The sequence below is a fragment of the Halictus rubicundus genome, chromosome 4 (assembly GCF_050948215.1).
Source record: "Halictus rubicundus isolate RS-2024b chromosome 4, iyHalRubi1_principal, whole genome shotgun sequence".
NCBI classification, from domain to species: domain Eukaryota; kingdom Metazoa; phylum Arthropoda; class Insecta; order Hymenoptera; family Halictidae; genus Halictus; species Halictus rubicundus.
Genome location: NC_135152.1, coordinates 5655544 through 5677964, shown reverse-complemented (window position 1 = coordinate 5677964; position 22421 = coordinate 5655544). Strand labels below are relative to the sequence as shown.

Genomic DNA, 22421 nt, shown 5'->3' with positions numbered 1-22421 from the left:
GAGACTTTATGCACACTGTTGTTTGAAATTAGAAAAAATAGCTCGATACTCGGGGATACTCAGGTTAAGTTGTTCGTTTGCTAAATTATTTTGATATCTCAAGAAGGAGTTGTGCTTAATAAAACATTCTAACGATGAGGGTAGACAACTAAATAAATGGCGGTAGTCAACATGGAAATCTTCCTACTGCCTTAAATTTCAGCTACTCAATATTATCATAAATGCATAAATTATGAAGTCTAATTATATGGCTCACAACGACCGCATTCGTTGTCCGAAAGTATCCAAGTTTCTTCGCTTATGTTTTTTCTTTTTTTGTAGATGACAATTTATCTGAAAGTGTATACACAGTGTTGGAGAACGTTATTTCGGCTATAATTATATAATTGTTTCAGCTGAAACGTTTCGAACAATAGCCTTCGATGAATCCTGACAATAGCATGTTCTCTGGTTGTTTTGGGGATTTAGCGACATTTGTAAAGTGGAAGAATTGTTTGTTTAATTAAACTGCAAGTATGTCAATTACCCCATGTTTAATTCAATTGCAAGTATATTAATTACTGGATCCAATAAAATCGCCTATTTCGGATTTTGTGCAGCCAGATCGGAAACCCCGTGGATCGTCGCGAAATTGAATATTCACGTTGCGTGCAAGCTCACCGGTCGCTCGCAAACATTTCGCAGCCCGTTAGATCGCATTCGCTGTAATTTTTCTACGCCGCGATACCGATCGACCCGCAAACTTCAGAGCTGAACGTATTCACAACGCTTCGAACACGCTGCGGAAGAAATAAAAAGAAAAAAAAAAAAAGAAAGGAGCCTCCGCAATGGAGAACACTGCGGAACGGAGAACAAAGCGGTCACGCGTAACGTTGACGCCTTTCCGCGCGGGACATTGTTCTCCTGCGAACAATTAGATCCTTGTTCCGCCGCGAGTGGGATGCATCGAGGAGATGTTTGCCTTGTTAATTGCGATGCGTGCACTGCGAACCTGCTATTACCGGACTGCGGACCTTTTTTTTTGGTCCGAGGAAAGAAAGGATCTTATTCGATGCGATGAATGATTGCCTGCGAGCGAAACGGTCAGGGTATTGTAGATCGATCGATAAGTAGACAGCGGGACACGGAAAAATTCGATTGACAAATGCGCTGTCAGAGTCGGAAAACTGTGCTGAATTTAAACGTCGACGTACGTTGCGCCGAGTTAGTGGCTCGGTTATCGATTCGAGTATATTAATATTCGAACGATTCATTGCCCGTTTATCGAACTTTTTAAACATCTATTTGGTGATACTTCTTGTAGATGCGTTTCTTACGTTGTTCCTAATGTAGCAACTGTTTAGTTAACTCTCTCTGTGGCTACTCCAATCCAAAATTCAATCTCAAAGGCACAAATGGCAATGAATAATTTTTCGAGATAAACGAAATAACGTTTCTTCAACACCTTCTATCTGACGAGTCCATAAACACAAAGCAAGATATCAGCCCCTCTCCTTCGCCACTGGAGTACCCAATTTGAATCTTGAGGGCACAGACGACAATAAATAATTTTCCTCGATGAACGAAATAATGTTTCTTCAGCATCAACAAGAAGCACCGCTATAGTCGCTTAAGTATTGAAAGCTATTCACAAACGAGGAACCATCCCATACAAACGGAGCAAGGTGTCAACCCCCTCTTCTGAACTACGTCGGATCCCAATTTCTCCCATTGCCGCGAATCCATCCGCCTCTGCGAGCCTCTTCGGGGCGAGAGGAAGGTACGCGCGCATCCGCAGCGAGTTTCTCCGTCCTGTTCCAACGCGTTGAACGTGGCCGTTCTCCGTTTCGCTCCTCCTTCTCCTTGCCGCGCCGCTTGGCGAAGATTGTCGCGCGATTAGTGCGGGCCCCAATGTCACGGGGAAGATACATTGCTCTCGTGGCTTGGTCCGCGTTATATGTACGCCGGACCGTGTGCATACCCCGGCGAGGCTTATACGGGCCCCGTTTATATACGGTAACACCGTAAGTGCATAATCGTCGATCGCATCTCCTTGCACTTTGCGTCAAGCCACAGCACCTTGTACGTCCGCCGGACCGACCGCCCCGTCAGAGATCCTCGTATCTGGCGCTGTAACGACCTGACGTTCGCCGTGTACCCGCCGGACGACGGGTACGCCGATGAGGCGTCACGCCTGCCGTTTCACCTGACGCCTTTAACAACGCCAATTGACGGCTTATGAAATGCCGATTCGACGGCGAGTTCCTTCTTCCGCCCCTCGGTTCCTCGACGCGTGCTGCGAGCGAGCGAGCGAGCGAGCGATCCTCTTCCTGGATCCGCTTTGCGAGCACATCATTTGAACAGAGGAGAAAATTGTTCAACAGTAATCGAGTACCAACTAGAACACGAATATGCAACAACAGTGGAGTTCCAATTTGTATACGAACTTCTCGACGCTATAAACCCGCAGAAATTGGCCACAGAAGAAAATTATCTTCCGGAGAAAATTGCAACCGCAGAAACATTTGTTATACATCCAAAATTAACCGAACAGAAGAAGGAAGTGTTCAATTGCCCCACAATGAAAAACAATCGAATACTCCCCGAACACAAATCATTTTCTTGCACCCTCATTGTATTACCACGAAGCAATAAGTCCCCGATTCCCCCTGGCAGACGATGAAACTTGGCGAAGTAGAAGCCAGCGTAACCGCTCACGAAGTAAGAGTTTCACGTCGGATCCTCCAATGATTGCCACAACATCCTGTCCACGGAAAACATGGCTTCAGCGACTCTGAACGGTCGCATCCATTTCGTTTCCCCTGTACGCTCGGGTCGTAGAGCTCGACAATAAAGTTCGTCGATAACGTTAAACCACGTGGCGGCTCGTTTAGCATTTCTGTTCGACGCGACGGATTTCTTGGCTCTCTAATTGAACTTGACACGAGCGTTTATAATGAAAGTCTTTGTTCGGTTGATAAACGAGTGGCGACGTTCCCGGTGAAATATGCAAACTGTTCGAAAACAGGACGTCAACAGGACGTCGTTTCTGACGCAATACGCCACGGAGACAAGCGTTTATACTCGTCTTTTCTGCGGAACAGCGTCCGGTAGTGACGTCGGAATTCGTCCTGAAGACGATACAGTAGTGCGCATTTAAAACTCAATTTAAAAAGAAAATGCTTCACACGAGAATCCCTCGTTCGGTCCCGACTGCGGTCGCTTAACACTTTGATCGCCAAACTAGAAACCCCAACAATTCCATAAAATCAAAGCAAGTTATGTAATGAAATAAAAATTGCAAAAAAATAAATGTATGATACTGAGTAATCCTCCAACTTTTCTTGCATGTTACAGATCCTAATCAAGTTTAGTACAATGAACATATCAACGTAAAAATTCGTTTTAAAACCTGCACAAATAATTCCGTCACCCACATATGGGTGACGTGGCGTTCAACGTGTTAAGCGTGCCCTACCGTACTATCCAGTTGATAGATGTCCGAGGAGTGATCTCTCGCTACCGTGCAGCCTTCAAAGATCTACAGAGACGTCCGAGAGCGAAGAACCACAAATCGTCCGCTGGAAGCTCTCAGCCTTGATCGGCTGTTCTTGTTTGTTCAATTATATTACTCAATTTACCGGCCGAGCATTTCGACGCGCGCCCCCGGTAAAAAATCCGGGGAACAATGGAGGCAGTCCGAAAGGAGAATCAACGGGGCCCCGTGGCGGTTTTCAGTGGCGAACGCGCCCGTTCGAAACAAAGTATAGCATGCGGCCACTCGCCGGACGTTTCTGATGCGCGTGCCGAAGAAATGCACAACGGTCGTTGTGTTTAGCGAAGAAAGGCTCCGGCGCACGTAGCCGGCCGAGAGGACGTTTGTATGGCAAGACGATGGCAGCTCTATCGGCATTACCAATTGTGAACGCCGCGCGACTTTTATTCTCTTTCTCTCTCTCTCTTTCCGAACGGCAGATAGCCGCCCGCTATGGGAGCTTAAAAAACTCCCATGGTATCCGATCGTCTTCGCCCTCGACTCTCTTCGCCACTCTAAGCGGTCCAGGAACCTTCAGCCGAGCCGCCATGTGAAATCGATTTGACCATGCTGGATTAACGGACGAGTATTTACGAAATCTGTCCGCGCCGCTCCCGAGCACCTCTGCGCGAGACACAAAGCGTTAGGTTCGCAGGAAAATTGTTTAACAGGCTCATATTTTTTTCAGTTGCTTTTGTTGCGAGAAGCTGGTAGAAAATATTTACCAGATTCTTTAAAGATTTTGTGAAAGTTGCGAGTCAACAATATGAGATGTTCTGTTCCGAAGTAGTCGAAAGCTGCTAGAGTGGCTGTTTTGTGTAATCACGTTTTTAGTTGAGAGAGAAGTTTTTAGTAGATTACTATGTTTTAGCGAGTTTTCGCGTGCTCGTTTTCGTTCCTCGTCGAAGTTTCTACTTCTTTTTCTTTGTTCTGTCTGCTCCATTTAGGTCCGGGGTAGATTTATATCTCTTCTGGAAAGTCGTTCAAGGACTCCAATATGGCGGGGGCCAAAAGTAGTCCGCTTCTTGGTTTATATACTGTAGATTCTAACTATTCCATTTTGATTTGCATTTTTGTCTAAGAAAAGAGTCGAGATAACTGGCGTGTGAGAAACTCGAGTTAACACTTTCCTGTTCTTTAATTTATAAATTCATGAATTCATATATTCGCGAATGTTCCCGCCGATTCCACATCTTTTACATTTTTTTTTGCTCGTAAAACTTAATGAAAATGGTTCGTGTGAATTCAGTCATGATCGTGTCAGTATTCAAGTTCGAAGCAAGTTAAGCATTTTTCAACGAGGAAAATACGAAGTTAAATCGAATTCGCAGTCCGGAAGAAATATTGCTAATGTTTATGGATTCCATAATTTATTTTACCTTCTGCAATTCCGGTACGTGAGAATAGGAAGGTTGTTGAAAGGGAAGAAGTTCGATTGCAACATTAATACCAACGAAAACGCGTTAAACGAAATTTGAAGATCGAGAGGTATTTTTGAACGTGATCAGCGGTGGCCGGTATCGCACGTTGTCCAACCAGAAAGACAGGAGTGCCAAGGGTAGACTGGCGAAGGACTGCCGGATGATTCAGCTCGGTTCATTACTCAGGCAGCTTTTTACTTTAATCACATTAATGAAGCATTTAATCTCGCCGCGTGTTTTACAAGCCGCCGGTGTGTGGCCTATCTCATCTTCGTCGTTGACGAGGATTTCTCAGCACTCTCCCGTGAAACCTCTCTCTTTCTCTCCCACTTCTCCTCTCTCCCTCTCTCTTCCCCTCATCCCCCCGAGAGGTCCTTTCACTTTCATCCATCTTTGGGTTATTATTTTCTTGTTCTCCCACCCTCCCGCGGCGTCCGCTAATAACCGCACCTCGTTTAGGCCCGTTTACACCTGTACGATCGTAGCCCAGTGTCCTTTATCTTACTCCGGGCCGGACACGCACCATTACGGTAATTTATTGTATTACAGGTGCTCGCCTTTATGGTCCCCCGGCCTTATCGCTACGGGAGTATCGGGCCAGAGGTGTAATCGAAATCGCTATAAAACCGGATTTTAGTATCGACAGCTGTGTTGGCGGGACCAACGACGACGATCGAATACACGCTTGCGAAATTAGGAAGCTGACCCCCCCCCTTTAGGTCCTCCTATTGGCGCCCGAACTGACTAACTGCCGGAAACACTGTCCACAAAACCCGCCGATCCGTTTCCTGCAGAATTCACCGCCACCCATTGTTAAAGGGAACGCCAAAAATCTAGTCTCCACATAATAGTACATTTTTATCGCCATACTCATACGAAATCTTTACGCTGCTTCAATGGCACGGCTTTGGGTCGCTTCGATCGACTCTTTATGTTACAGTGTTCAGTTTTCAATGTTTACAGCGAGCAATCATTCTTCATAAGTTTTTACTAAACATTCGGAATACTAAATTTGAGAAAATATAAATCACTTCTTGTAGGGATATGCATAAAATTCATACAAAAATCGTTACAGGTACTCTACACACTACTCGCTCGTTTGCAGAGACAGAATTAAATTCATTCTAATCGTAATATTAAGTTTATGAGAAAGGAACTGTGCGTCCCTTTTATTAAAAAGACCACTCGTTATGATTAATTCTACCACGCGTAGGCGAAGAAGTAGCTATCCTGACATTTTTACAAAATAAAATTAATGGAGTATCGAGCAGAAAAAGCAGTAAATACCGAAGAAGAATTATAACATCTGTGAAAAACAGTGTTTTACAAAACACAATTTTTACAGATCTTTTTTAAACTGACTTCAACGAAAAATCCAAACTAGTATAGACAATTGTTTCCTATTGTTTATACAAAAAATAAAGCTCTACTAGGCCCGCCAATGACACCATCGCATACTCCTGGACGGAGAGCGCCAATCAAACGAGAGCCGGCCCGGACAACCCGAAATTTCCAGTTGATGATCGTAGATGACGGAGGCGCGATTTATGGTAACCGTAGTCATCGGCCCGTAAATAAACCATCGCGTCCTTCGCGCTCGGCCATTAAGGTTGTAATCAACTTCCTCGCGGGATAAAAACTGTCCGGATCTATCCAAAGGCTTAAAAAGGACGCGTCCCGGCGTCGTTGTCGCGTGTACGGTGTTCCTCCCCGATAAAATCTGCACTCATTGTGCTCCGCGGACAATAGGATCGCTGTGGCCCGGCTGAAATTTTTCGTTGAAAAAGGCCAGGAAGCGGCTCGATTCCGCGCGATTCCATGGTCTCATTTTGTTTATTATTTCCCCGAGTCACCCGGTTGACATCGCTCGTAATAGGTATACAACATTGGGTTGCTTACATTACGCCGGGAAAGGAAGACGCGCACGCATGTGCTCTCTCCGAGAGGCCTGGGGCGGTGCGATGTCACTTACCTGAAACAATAAATTACATACCGTTACGTTGCTTACGTATAATATGCGCATATATAGGTAACTGACTGATTTACGAGCTCCTCCGCGTTACGTGTGCGCGTACATGTGCTTACAAGCACTCCCGTGCAACGGAGCACCTGTACAACCGTGTCTACGAAAGTACTACGATGGGAGAACGACGGTGAATGCGTTTGCCGCCAATGACGGTTGTCCTGTTTTCATTTAGCATTTTTTTTTTTTTTTTTTTTAGTTAACTATTGATCGAGTCTGCCGGCACGTTTTCTCATTTTTTCAGGCCCCAAGGTTGATTTTCTTGGGAGCGAGAACGGTTACAGTTACCGGGCAACACTTTATTGATGGTCACTTGATACTTTGATCGTCGAGATAGCAATCTCGAAAATTTGATAGAATCGAAGTAGGGTGTTTGTTCCAGTAGTTAGCCAGCTTAACACTTTAAATCAGGATAAATAATTACTGCCTAGCAGCCCATTGTAAGTTACCTTCGGTAATTGAGTAAGTGTCCAAATAGATAGGGTTTATAGTTTATAATTATAATTGATAATTCCCTTTGCGCTCCGGAATTTTGTAAACACCTGTTAAATGTCGCCTTAACGGTGACAAAGGAGTGCCAAGGGTTAAGGGAAATGTAACATAAACATGAGGGTATTTTAGGATATGATGGTAACATAACGACAACATTTCTGTTTAAATATCTTGACCATAAATAGAACTACATGTACTTTCTAACTGATTCTGCTCCATAAAGTTTAAGTACATAGGGGTTGGCTAAAATGGAGGACGGAAGCAATGAAAAATTATATTCACTCATGTAGCCATCAAGTTTTAATACCAAAGCGATATTAAATGTACACGCATGTTCCCTGGGAGAGGTTAAGCACGAAATGGGGGATTTACTGTGCGCAGGACTGTAATTTGAATAAATAATTAACCTGTTACGTGGGTAATTTTCTTAAAATATGATATTCGCAGATAGAGCAAAAATGAATAGATACTGCTTCTTTTGTATCACTATGGACATTTCCATGCGATTATATGTATACAAACATATTTTTTAGATTAAATATATGAATAAGTCCGCAAGAGATATAGTAAACTACGAGTTAATTGCTGTTCTGCGGTAATCGGGTGCATTCCGAATGAGTATACAAATTTTTTTCTTGCATTTTAGGTTAAATATTACCACACAACCTCCAAAAATTTTCAATTTTACACTTAACCCGCCAGTACACAGATGAAGTTAAAATCCTGTTTAATTTGTCTTGGAATTCCAGCATAAATTTTTGCTTTGCTTGCATTAGTTTCAAAGGGTACAATAAAAATCGCATTATGTTTGAAAAGCTCTAAATTTTTAGAAGAAATTTACACCAAAAAATAGATAGTTCTGGCCCGTGTGCTGGAAGGCTATGATTACGAACATGATAACATTTTTATTTGACTTAGCTATATTATTGAGCATTGCACTTCTCAGAGACCCCAAGGAAAGATCATTCTGTTATCGCGCCCACACTCGAGTTTTGACAGGCTTGAATTTTCCCGGACACTTTCTAGCCCCCGCCGAAAAGAGTTCACAACTTTCTCGGCAAACTTTCTAGCTCCATTTTTTCCACTCGACGAGCAGCCACAGTGTAGACGGAAAAAGAGCAACGAGAATCAAAGGAGAGCGGCGCGCACACGCCGAGCAGGAGCAAACGACCGAGTCGAACAAGCATTCGGCGAGAGAGTTACCGGCTGAATGGAGCGGAATCCGCCAAAATGCGCGCAAGGTAAGGTCACGTTTCGGGCGAGTGAACGTCGTCGGTATCCGGAGCGCGCCTCAGCATCCTTACACTCCCATTGGACAATGTTCGGCACCCGCTCGCACTTACTGGGTCCACTGTGCACGTGGTGCAGGCTTCGATCTGGCGAGCATGCTACCGGATGCAATCTCACACACTGAACGCGGACAGAAGAGACGATGATCACCCTCGGCAAACCGAACCAGCACCCAAACTACCCAAACAGAGCGAACAGAGCCGATGATCACACAAGAATTTCAACACACCAACGAACCTATCCGGACTGTCAGGCCTGTTAGGGCCACGGAAAACAATCACTGGAAATGATCGAAACGATAGAAGAAAAAATCGTGTGCCGGGGATTTAAAGAGGACGAGTGGGACCGGGGATGGGAACGGTCCGATCGACAGGGGTTGGTGGTGATAACGCGCGCATCGAGTGGACGAACACGCGTGTTGGAAGAGGGAAAAGGAGGAGGATAAGGGAAAAGAGAAAAAAAGAGTGGCACGAGACAGACTGGAGACACCGCATAAACCTTCCCGACCGCGAGCCGCCACATAAATATAATAGGGAAGGTAAGGCCTCGTGATGGTTGGTCGGCATTGCCCGCCGAACCGTCACGGACTCAGCACGTCCTCAGGGTAGGGGGAATTCGCGCGCGGGGGTGGGGTTGGATGGGTGGACGTGTCAGGGGCAGAAGTGGAGGCTGAAGAGGGAGGGCGGCGGTGGCCGACTCCTCTCTCTACACGGTGCAACACACGGCGGCGTGAAACACGGGGAAACGGCACGAATGATCGATGGGATTCTGCGCCGTTGCAGGCATGCCATGGGTGTCCGCGACCCCCACCATCAAACCCCGAAGCGGCCACACCATCAAACAGGGAGTCCCCGCTCTCACGCCGTCTGGTGGGGCGCGCGCACGTGGTGCTCGTCGACAAACTTCCCTCGAAATGCCATAGATGGCGAGGCGAACCGAGGTCACCGCAACGCCATCTCCGAAAGGAACCCTGAACACTGTCCGGAAAAAATAGTACGGTTACCTGAACCAGGAAAGCACCGGGAACTTCGGGACTACCTGTCAAGTTGCTCAATCTGCAGAAGTACTATTCAACAGGCTATTCTACTGACGGTGCCACAAAATTTTTATCATCATATTTCGATCATTGTAAAGGGGAGACTTCCCTTTATAAAGTCACAAGGGAATCATTGTGGAAAAAGTTTTTTTCAAATTCGTAGACTCGTTTAAGTTTGTACAATTTTTGAAAGGGAAACAGCAACTTTAGATTCTCACTCTATTGTGCCATTTATTAATGAGAACACACGGGGTGTCTACATTTTTTCGGTTGATGCTTCGCCTTGGAAAAAAGTTGAGAATTTGGGGGCTGTGCGTGCAATTGAATAGGAATCGTCTGACGCGTCTGACCACGGCCAACCAATTCTACTTCTCGCGAACGCTAACACCCGCGTAGCGGCCGAATCATGAAACTTGATTTTCTTGAAAAACGAAGCGTCATCCGGGAAAATGTTACTCGTTTGTTTCAGACATTTGTGCAAATAGAATCAGGTTATGCTAGCTGCTCCATAGATTGCTACCGTGAGTTACGAATTGTTTCTATGTTTTACGGATTGAAGGGTGTTCAATTGTGCAAAATATCTAAACAAAGAAAATGCTTTAGGTATTCATAACGCGTTCACGGAGTCAAAATGAAATCCCGCGTGGAAATATTGAAAGGATCGTGTCCGGAAAAATGGAAGGTCATAAAGAATTTGGTTGGGTCTGGACCGGGGCGGGTTGAACGAGGTTGACGCGTCGGTGAGGGTGTTCTATAGACGGCGATTAGCCTGAAAAATGCATAAGTAATTGTGCGGGAGCAAATTTCCGAGGTTGTTAAACTTTCAGCCGGTGATGTCGCACAGGCGGCTGGGCCGCGGTGCATTTTCCGCGGACCGACACCACCCGCCGAACAGATCTATTTGCATACAAATTGAAATTTTCGGTTTCCTTCAGGCCATCTAACGTTTTCGCGTGGCTGTGGTTCCGGTACAATCGTATGGTGTACACATATACAATTGTATGGTGTACATACAATCGTGTGGTGTAGGTACAATCATGTTTGCCGGACCACCGGCCGATATCGGGCCGGGGCCCGGTGTTCATTATTTGCGAATGCCTGTCACAATTCGTCAACCTAATTGCGGCATTGTTAAGCGACTCACGATCGGCGTCCCCGTGCATGCGTGGCGTGTAACGAAGTCCCGGCCTCTCTGCGTGCCTCGGGACTTGGCCAGGGGACTTCGAAAATCCTCAAGGCGAAATTTAGTTAGGCGACAGCTCGCGCACACGCGTCCATAAACCAGGGACGCGCGAGGCATTCGTGAAACGCGATCGGAGGACCACCCGTGAGCCGATGATACTTCCACGCACCGGCCAATACGTGTCTTTCAACCTGCAAAGCCCCTGATCACGAGCCGCAATAAAAATTCTCGGCCGAACTGTGCTCACAATATCTTATCCGACGATGCGCTCGATACCGTGTTGCCTAATTGGCGGTCCGGGGACTGGCACCAATTTCCTTTCCGTTTTTAGGCCGCGTAAGTTCATTGGTCAAGGCAACGATTAAAGTTACCCTCGTTCGTTCCTCGTTCCGATTTTACGATCATTCCTTATTATTCTTGCGAGAATACTGTATCGATGGGCCAGGAAATGGCACCGATTTCTTCTCTGTTTATAATTGGAACTGTTAAATGCATCTGATCATTTTGATTTTATTCATTACGAAAAGAATACCGAAGAAGAGGGGGATAATAAACAAGAAGAAAGTTAGCGAGGAAGATAAACATTATCGTGTTTATTGTACTGACAAATACGAGAGAGCCTCCAGTAAAAGATTGGACTGTGTATGAAAGTGAAGAGATGGATACCTAGACACTAGACACCTATAGTCCTAGAGTATAATGGATGTAGTGCTCTTGATCAGCCCTAGCTAGTTAGGAGATGCTGAACACCAAAAATTTCGCGTTTCCGTTAAAAGTTGATGTTAATATTAAACGCTCTGTAAACGTAGTTACAGTAGGATACGGATGGATAACTACGAACATAAGCAATTAAGAAATTGTTACCCCTCCCCTACATCGATAATCATCAGTGGCTGAATGAAAGTTTAGAGGCGCAGCGGATCAACGATAAATCGCGGTTGGAAAAAGGTGTTGGTGCGAATGAAATTAATCTAGCGCGAGCCGGACGGCCGGCGTTGGAAGATTGAATGCTCGAAAGTACTGAAATTCCCAAGAACACGATCGTTATATAATTAGTCTCACTCGACCACGCAGTGGGTATCGCGGGCGGCATGGGCACCGCCACCACCACCGGCAGGCAGGCAGGCAAGCAGGCAGGCCGTAGCATTGTACATTATAGTACGAAAGTAGTGCAAAGCACGGCAAAGCAATTGATCAATATAGCGCCAACAACCCCTCGTAACCACCCTTCTTCAGCTTCCAGTCCCCGTCGTCTGCCCGCGCCGCCCCTCTACCGACTCCCAGCGGCGCAGAGAGAACGCACCCCCATAACAAGTTTCTTACTCATCTTTTTCGTTCAATAACTCTCCATCCAAGATGGCCACCGCGGTCGTCCCTCATTGGCTGGGGGAAGGGGTGGTCGCAGGGGTCTGTACGGGGTTTGGGTGACCCGAGAGAGGCGAGGAAACCGAGACAGAAAGAGTGAGAGAGAGGGAGTGAGAGACAGACAGAGAGAAACCCGCCGGGCGAGAAAGAGAGACCGTGAGGGAGATACGGCAAAAGGAGAGAGGAGGGGTTGGAAGCAGTGACGCCATCTATCTTCCGTTGCCTTGGCTCGGCGTAACATAAGGCAAGATAAATTGCGGGATCTCCCGGGTTCTTGAACCTTTCTGGCAAATTGCATAAGAATATCCACCCTCTACCCCACCCGCTCTCTCGCCCTACCCACCCCCTCCGACTGCCCTCGCGGCTCCAATGGAATTGGAATTAACTCGAATAAATCACCTCGGTGGCTCGGCACCGCTACGCAGAGAGTTGCTCGTCTCCTCGCTCGAAAGAGTTCAAATTTCTTTTACGATGCTGCGCCACCCCCGCCTCTGTTGCTAATTCCCATCCCCTTCCCCCCGACCAGACGCACCGTCATTATTAACCTCAACGCGCATCAATTTTACCATATTTGACCAGTTAAAACATTACCCTTGCTTACCGCGCAAGAACAGAATAGTGAGGCAATAAAACGCGCGCAATCTAAGGAATTTAACATTTCGCACTATCTAGAAAAACAAACGGGGTAGGATTTTAGCTTGAAGAACGTGCGAAGGTCAAACACGTGAGTCTTTCTTAGTTCCAGCAAAGAATTAGTCTCTACCACGATTTTAGTGATTCAATTTTCGTGTCTCTCTATATTTTAAAATTGATTGTATCAAAGGTTAAAATCGACAAAAATATCGACGATGCAAAATGATCTATTCTACTTGTCCCAACTAAATGTTTCATTTCCATCGAAGCGTACGCTAATTAAGTTTCAACCCCCAAATCCTGACACGCATCAATTCTTCTCAACCCATCCACTAAAATTGATCTGACCGTGTATCACGCACGAGAAAAATATTAAAATATTTAAACAAGCGGGAACTTTGTCACGGCAAGCCTCCATTAACGAGCATCGGTTTTAATTTTATTTTATTCGTGGGAGGGTGGTGGGGGGGGGGGGAGGACGGACAAGAATCCACGGGTTAGCAACAAATGAATTGTTGCCCGCATCGGGCCGCCGCTCATTTATCTTGATTTATCGTAGCGGTTATTAATTTTTCGAAACAATAGCGCGTGTAATCTAAGGCTAAACACCAGGGGCCCGGCGCTATTTATTTAGCAGTTTCGAGGACGCGGCAATTGCCTTGGCAAACGTCCGCGCGCTAAAAACAACAACAACAACGTAATGCTAAATAATACTCTTTATTTATGGGCCAATGAAATCTCGCGTGTTTCAACCGGGCGATCTCTCTCTCTCTCTCTCTCTCTCTCTCTCTCTCCGGCCAGGCAAATAGGCTGTGGGTATTATGTCGGGCCGATTGCAAAAGGCGAAGAGCAAATGGAAGATAAAACGATCGAAGCCGTTAACTGTACGGCTGTTGGGAGTCGTAAAGCGGTGCCGGCATCTGCCGGCATCCGTGAGAACAAACGAAACAACGCGGCCCCCGAAGACGAAGTATTGTGTGCGCGGGCGCATCATGGTCCATTGATCGAGAGATATTGCCACCGCGAGGAGATTCGGCTCGGAGACTAATTTTTCCCGATTTCCAACAACGACTTTATGACGCTCCCGGCACTGTCCACCCTCGCCACACGACTAATGAAGAAAGAGAACGATCTAGGTGAGCATTCTGAACGATAAAGAATAATTCGGCGTGATGAAAGGTTAAGGACATCTAGACTGTTCCTCGATGTAGTATCTAAAATGACGATTCGGGCTAGGAAAGGCTTGAGCAGTCTTCTAACGATTCCTCAACCACAAATAACTGAACCAGTTTATAAAAATGTACTACAAATAACATTATAAAGTTCGATTTGATATTGAATTGTTTAGTTGAAACGTTTAGTGAATCATTTAGTACTTGAATGTCCCGGTAGCCATTCCTATAAAAATTTAGATACCCTATAGATACGTACTATATCACATACATGTTAAATATATGTAATTATATGTATTTATGTTAAATATAGGTGTCAATGTGAAATATATGAGTTAAATTGGTCCTCGCTAACCTTTTTCTGAGATTATAGGAATTTTGGTTCGAATAATTGAGGTTGGGACATGCGTTTGGCTTATTTCACAATTATATACTACTTTGTTAATGCTACTCAGAATGAAAAGGATAGTGATCAAGAAGCAGATTCCAGTATTTAGATGCACTTGTTCACAGCTATACTAGCCTGCAATAAGAGGGCAAGGGCGACGGAACTGTTCTCTAGCGGCTAAATTATGAACATAAATCAGTGCCGGTTCTTTTCTTTAGAAGCAAGCAGAAAAAGAATAAGATAACGAATCTTCTTGAAATTTGATACAAAATGAAGTTGAATATTGATTTTTCTTCTATTGATATTTTTATGGAAGCAAATTTGTCTAGAACTGTTGAAATTGTTACAAAACTTGCGAGTGAATTAGTGTTACTGATGGTGCATTAAGGTAACCAATTTTTAAGCAATTGTAGTAATTGAAGTACTATTTGCAATTTTTAGACGGCGAATTTTCTGCATTAATAACAAAAAGCAAGTAGATAAATATTCGAAAACAATTGAGAAGATAGTAATAATAACCTAAAATGTCTGACTACTGGAACAATTACCCTAGTTAACCCTAGTTACCCTAGTTAATTAAACAAGTAGCTTTGAAAGAAATCGAATGGTCAGGGTAAAAAAAGACCCAAGCAATCGAGCAGGATTAGATCGTAACATGATGTTTGAGTAAAATCCCGCAGCAGCTGCCGGAAATCATGTAAAGATTTCGCAAAAGACCCTGGTGCACACGACCTCGCGTTTTAATAAGCCGTGCGCGACCGCATGGGAGTAGTCGAGGCACGTGTCACAGTTACGGAAACCATAACCCTCTCCTTGCACGGTTCAAACGACGTCTCTATTGCACGGACATCACGATAGTGTCTCCGAACAGTGTGTCGACAGGCCAGGGTAGAAGGGGGAACGACTACCACCGGTTATCATTGCCGTTTGGTGGCTGGGCTTTCCGTATTGCTTTCCGTATATTGTGCCAGGTCAGTAAATCCGAAACCGAGCTTTACGATTTGTTTACTCCGCAGTGGGTTATGGGACCCGGTTATATAGCCATAGGTATGCGGGGGCCACGTGATCACGGCCATAAACGCGTCTGTTATGCGCTCGTAAACCGTGAGAGCCCCACTCGACGCTCTCTCCGGGCCGGTTTCTCTCTCTACCGGCGCGCCTGTTTCTCCCACCACGATAGGCCATCGTAAAACAAGCGTTTTACGATTGCTGCCTATCGCTGATGATACCGCCACCGTGCGGCCAGAAGTACTTACGCCGCCATCCATATCACTGCCCCCCATACTATCGCTTTCCGTAAACCTGTTCGCACCTTTTCCTCGATTGCCAGTTTCGCCGCGCTATACGCGCCAGTTCGACTAAATAATAGGAACACCCTCGCAGATGAGTAATCTCTAGACTGCGAATTTTATGAGCTTATATAAGAAATCAGCGGATTAACTGCAGAACAGAGAACACGTTCACTTCATTCTACATGAAAAAATAAGTCGAAAATATAGAATAATTAAAATTATTCGATATTAGTCGTCTGACGTGTCTGATCATGACCAACCAATTCTACTTCCTGCATATATTAAAGCACGCGAACCCAACGGATCCTCTCCACCCAATCTTCTCGAGAATCACCACAAAGAAATATACGTCTACGCATGTAAATACGCTATCTAGTTTCCCGTTGCTACTATTTTGTGTTTGTGTGCTTGGAAAAAACAATAACGTGATTTATTCACATTTTTTCAAGGCTTCGACCCCATTTGTTCAAGCCGACATCAAATTTTGCAGGCGATTGACACGCATTACAGTTAGCAGCGGATAGACTACTAGAACTTTTTCAACAATTATATATTTTTTTAAACTTATTCCTCGTCCGAAAAATGTCCCTTTAGTTTAGTAAGTTTAGTTTCATTTTTGTTTTCGCAACAGACAATTTGAATTTCAGTGGGCCATGCCAAAATGTTCACGCTACAATGGCGCGCCTCTGACATGTGTTCAACCAATCGGAGATAGCCTAATGTCTTCCACATAGGCGTGGCAATAGATAATAGCGACAGGCTATACTTACGCAAATTTTTGAAAACGTGAATTACAAATACTGTAGGCTTTGTTTATGTTCGATAAAATGTTAACTGACAAAAATTAGCGTCAAAAACGGACCCAAGAACCAATGCCCCACAAACATCAAATTCCCCGCCTCTCCCATAAGATTTCGTCCCCAATCACTCTCCCATACTCATAGGGACGTTAATGGTTCTCATTTAGCCTCTCAGATGTTTTTCACAAAAATCTGTCAAAAATGGAATGAAAAATTACTGTCGATGGGTTATCTGTCAAAACGCAACAGGACCCAAAGACCTGAAGACCCAAGGATTCAAAGACCTAAGGACTCAAGGACACAAGCATTCAAGAATTCAAGGAGTCAAGGACTCAAAGATCGAAGACTCAAGGACTTACGGATTCAAGGACTCAAGGACCGCTCCACAAGACATCAAATTCCCCAAACCCCTCTAAGATCTCGCGCCTAATTTCCCGCGCCAATAGGGAACATTGGGCGATACCACATCGAAACCAGGGTCGGCCCGTCGCTGCATCGTGCGGCAGCATTCCTCGTTGCGGGTGCAGCGGCGTGTGCAGAAAGCGGGACGCTATCGAGGATCAAGATCGGCGTAACAGTTTCGCGCGGCGACGATCGCGCCCCTGGCGGTCTGCGTTCGATCGAGTGCCGGGTGTCGTGTATCGGCGATGACGCGTCGGTCGCTACGTCACCGGTCGACGGGTACGTGGAGGCCTGACGTCACCGGGCTCCACAGAGAGGGACGCGGTCGGTTCGGTGACGTAACAGCGCGCGCCTAGGAGAGAGAGAAACCTGTGGCCAGCCATGCTGGCGTAGGTAGGGGAAGGAAGAAAAGGGAGCCATTATAGAAGGGGCGCGACTAGGCTGAATCCTCCCCACCGACCGGTCGGCCCACCGAGGAAACAGCTGTCAGCTGCGTGGAGTTGCGGACCCTGTCGTCTCACCCACCAACCCTCCTTTCCCCGTTATCCGGGTAGTTGGTGTGCGTGCCGGGTACACATGGTCCCCTGTGTTTCGAGCACTGAAACACATACACGCACACACAGCCGAAAGAAGACCCGCCAGCCACCCACCCCCGATGTTAAAATATTCCGGTGGGCGAGCAAGCGCGGGACGGGAATAGCCCCGGAGAGTTATGGCCGCCTCCGAGACTCAAATAACTCTTTAATCCGCGGGCGCGTGTACGCTCCTCGCGCTCCTTTCCGCTGGACGTTCCTCTGCTCCCTTTGCGTCGCGTTTCTATCTTCTTCTCCGTCTCCGTCTTCCTTTCTCCCTCTCTCTCTATCTTTTGCTGTTTCTTTCTTTCTTTCGTTCCTTCCTTCCTCATGGTCGCTCGCGGTCGTCGATTTTCCCGGCCAGAGGACCCGCCGTCTATTTGCGGCGGACACTAACGAAAACCGACCCGTGAAAATTTCATCGGGACTACTACACCGCCCCTGGCCACGCCGCCTTTTGATCTCCGCTACCTTCAAGACGATTAATCTAAGCTTCTGATTAATAAACTGACCGATCGGACGCCGGCCGCGCAGACTTCCTCCTGCACGAGGTCGTTTAACCCTTTGCGACAGTATATTTTTGGTGATTCGTTATTACGGAGTCAAATTGAGATCGTAATTTGGCCCGTTTCGGGTGATTTTGAGTTTGCTGGGCTGAGCAGCGTCGGGTTGGATTTTTGAAAATTACAAGTGTGCCGATGATTTGGGATTTTCAGATCAACTTCATATGTTTCCCATTCTGTCCCATTGCGTCCCATTTTTGGAGTCAAGATTGCTTTAGCTACTCGAAATTTTGGTTACAATTAGCACATACCCTGGCTTTCAACCCCCTATACGTTACCGTCCATTGGGTTATGGTTACACTTCGGATCTTTATGCAAAATACAAATTTTCTCCATCGATTGCAAGAGACAAGAGTTGAATGAAAATTTATTTCTTCTTCCAATAATTTTAGTAAGTTGAGAAGATTATTACAACCTCTTATGAATTAACATACAACTCAATTGGGAAATCAAAAATTACACGAAAACATGAAGAAGACGATAGCAGACCTAACACAGGCCTAACATTCCAGAATGTCGAATATCGTGTACTAAATTTGGAGCAGTTTGTCCTCGTTTTGCATTCTCTGATATTCCGAAGACTCCCACGAAACGGACAATGCCAGTTCGTGCTAGGAGCAGTCTGAAACTGTACAGAATAGAGCAGACGCAGACTAGATGGTGCAGAAAGTACGTCAGCCTCCCAAAATAACGTGATGGATATGTTTATAAGGCGAAGTTGCGTGAAAGTGAACGAAACGCGGGAACCGCGCGAAGCATAAAAGATTCAATCCCCGCGACCGTAACTTTTCATTCCGATGTAGCTGTGTACCCACATAAATCGGACACGCGTTTATGATGAACGACGCGGTTGTAACGCATGCTTCTTCGGGGCAGGATGTGCCGAGTTAAGAATTTCTTGTTCAACGCAAACATCCACGGTCACTACTCTTGCCTCTGGGCTTCGAGCTTTTAATAACAATCGTCGCCGAAAGAAAGATCACAGTCGGAATCTCAACTGCGAAGACCCGAAAATGGCGTGAGCCCCGACCATGTGATCCGACGGCGCGAGGACTTATGGTTAGCCGCCCTGGACGCAGCTTCAAACGCTGCAACTTGGGGTGCAGCTTTACTGGATGAGATTTTCAATTGCATGCGTCACACACGGTCTGCAACTCGCTTGTTTCACTGTGTTCTTGATATCAAATTTTCTGTAATTTTTTCCCAACGTCTTAAAAGCTGGGAGACTCTTTTTTTCGTAAAAATCATGTGATTTTACTCAATGGTCTTGGGATCCCCGAAAATGGGGCATGAACTTTTTGAATCGCTCAGTAAATCTGAACTATTCCGGCAACAACGCGTAAACTAAATAAAGCGACAACATTGGGACAAATGAGGGAACATCGATTCGTTTAGTACTTTCTTCGGTCGACGACTCCGTTGTAGAAGTATTGTGAAAATTGTTGAGCAATTTAGTAGAAAAGGGAGTAGAGATTGACTGCAGTTTGAAAACGAAAAAGTTGGGAGAAACTGGACCGATTCGAACGTAGCGCAACGAAATGGCGGGCTCGGGCCGGAGCAGGAGCGGGCAGGCCGTCAGCGCCGATAAAGAGACATCAATAAGCCGAAAAAGGAATACGACGTCCGATCGAGATCGTTGATCCCGATCGGGGCGGCGTAACGATCCAAATTGAGTCGCCGCGACACGCGGCTACAACCGGCCGGCTCGTGGATCGTACAAATTTATCGCGGATTAAAAATTCCGTGGAATCCGTCGGGCATCGGTCGCGCCGCTAACGGGGTAATTAAATGCAACGTCGTCGGCTCGCGAACGTCGTTTCCTTTTTTTTTTCTCCTGCCCCGTGTGTGTGTGTGTGTGTTCGCGAAACAGCACATCCCGCAGGCGCTCGCTTGCTCGCGCGCGAGAGCGGCATTCGTGCGCGCGAGCGTTCGTATGCACGCAAATTAAATATCCGAAGGCTCGCGTGTAAGAATACAGACGTTCCGCCGGGGCGCCAGAAAGATATATCGTTCCACCAATTTGTTCTTCGTGAGGAAATCCATTATTAGGCGAGGCACGAACTTTTGCGACTAATTGTCAGCGGCTCTAGGCAGCACGCGGCGGTCGCGACGCGCCGCGCGCGCGGCCAAGCGAGTACCAAGCCGAGGCTGAAACTCGCGCGAGCGCGTAGACGCGAGAGTAATGTATATTCATGGGCCACTGCGACGCTAATGATTCGGCACCGAGCGGCGATACTCCGCTTCGAGAAGACTTCGCGATCTTTATCCCGCTCGATGACCGACCTCTCATGATCTACCGGGTGTTTTGATAAGAACGCCTCGTAATTATTGGGTGCATAACGCTTTAAAAGTTGTGGAACTGTGTTCCACCGACTCGGTGCTCGGTGATTTAAAGAGTTGTTTTTGTTCATTAGAAGTGATTAAGTTGAAACTCTTTTATTTGGTGACTCTAACTTTCATGGAGATGAAGTTACGAAACGAATCAACACCACCGAGGTCTTTTACATTCTACTGCTGAAACACTTCGCTACTGAACAGTGGAATTGAAAGGATTCAAAAAATGAATGTTACATCAAGTTTTTTCTAATTTTTATTGCGCGGGTTTAATCGATTTGACAAATACACGAATCGTAGCAAACTACCCTGTATTCATGCGAGGATCAACTTTGAAATGATTGAAGAAAGAATCTGTTATACCGATTGACCATCATCTGCAAATACATATAAATAAATAAATGTGTTCGTAGCGAATAATAAGTAATTCAAGAGAAAAATAAATGTAGTAAATTTATGTAGTATATGTAAAATTAATGCAACAAATGTGGAATAGTTTGAAACAGTGTACAACACGAAACCTTAATAAAATTTGAACTGACAAATAATAAGGGTGCAACGACACAATGATCAACAATGTCTTTGTTGCGACAAGAATGGACAATGTAAAGCACGAAGATCATAAACGAAGTAATACTTCGTTGTTTGCACAAAAAGTGGTGTACACCTAAGAACCATGTCCAAGCCAAACTTCAATAAACACGTAATTGGCAAATAAGAAGGGTATAATGATCGAACATTATCGAACACGATCTGAGTGTCCCAAAAAAGGTTAATGTAAGGCACGAACGATAAGAAATGAAGTAAATCTTTATGGTCAGTACAAAAAATGGCGTACAACGTAGAACTATATCCGAGCCAAACCTGAATAAAGCCATAATGTGTAAATAACAAGTACACAACGATCCAATGTTATGGTACACGACCTTGTCATCCCCATAAAGGTCAACCGAAAGGATGAAGTATAAGTAACGAAGTAAATCTTCATTGTTAGTGCAAAAACTGGAATACAACCACGAACTGCGTCCAAATCAGACCGCAATAAACACATAATTTACAAGTAACAAGTCTACAATGATCCAATATAATCGTACAGGATTGTCTTCTACCAAAAATGGTCAACTCGAAGAAAAATAAGAAATGAAGTGAATCTATATTGATGATACAAACAATAAACTACAATCTCAACACTGGGCGTACGGAACGCACCCAAAATGACGTGTTCTAATATTTTTAATTTATAATTATCGAGAAACGTGCGTTCAGGAGCAATTATTCAACAAATATATTTCTTCGGGCGAATATTATAAAAGAAAATGGCCAAAAATTTTGATGCACGCATTCTTGTTATTTTATAAAGTAACGTAAAGTAGTCACTCTTATGGAATCTTTGTTTTAACCAAGGTCCCTTGACAAAGGACATGGGTACAACGTCTTCGGAGGGAAAAATAGGAACACCGCGGTAATAGTATTTTAATCACGGTCCGTGGAAGGTGACGAATTGCGGCAATCCGGCCGCTGCAAATTCGGTGCCCGCAGCACAATAAATTTCACAGAGGCCCACTGGAGCGGGCAGTCACCATCTTGGGCCGTAGTCGCCGAGGTTTTTAGCCCGGCTGAATAAAAGAACCCGGGGCTCCGTTAGGAGTCAAGGAGGAAGTCTCGCTTTATTGCCCGGCAGGTAAACGCGCAAAAAGTGCCAAAGGACACGCCAGTAAAAAATCTCCTGTGGATCGCCCGGGCTAGCGCAAGGTCGAGAGTACGTCTCCGTCCTGGGTATAGTATAGCGACGGGAAGATAAGCGACGGCCTAAAAAGGGCCACCCTCGAAATCCTCTCTCGTTGACCGGGCCGCCGAAGGTCGGGTGCAAAAGTCGCAAGGATGGACCGCAAAGCACGCTGTAAAACCATAAATCCTTCGTCTCGACATTTTTGTTCGGTA

The 22421-nt window shown here is 45.6% G+C and overlaps 1 protein-coding gene across 2 annotated transcripts in view; it reads right to left on the bottom strand.

The window, feature by feature from the left end:
• Antp (homeotic protein antennapedia) overlaps positions 1-22421 on the bottom strand; it is a 210054-nt gene that overhangs the window by 117258 nt on the left and 70375 nt on the right. Inside the window, exon 1 of one of the 2 annotated variants that reach the window (XM_076786429.1) lies at positions 8654-9237. The exons of the other annotated variant lie outside the window; for it this stretch is intronic. The gene's annotated coding sequence lies outside the window, so the exon portion shown is untranslated. Of the gene's footprint in view, positions 1-8653; positions 9238-22421 lie in introns of those variants that run through there. 2 annotated transcript variants of the gene reach the window in all.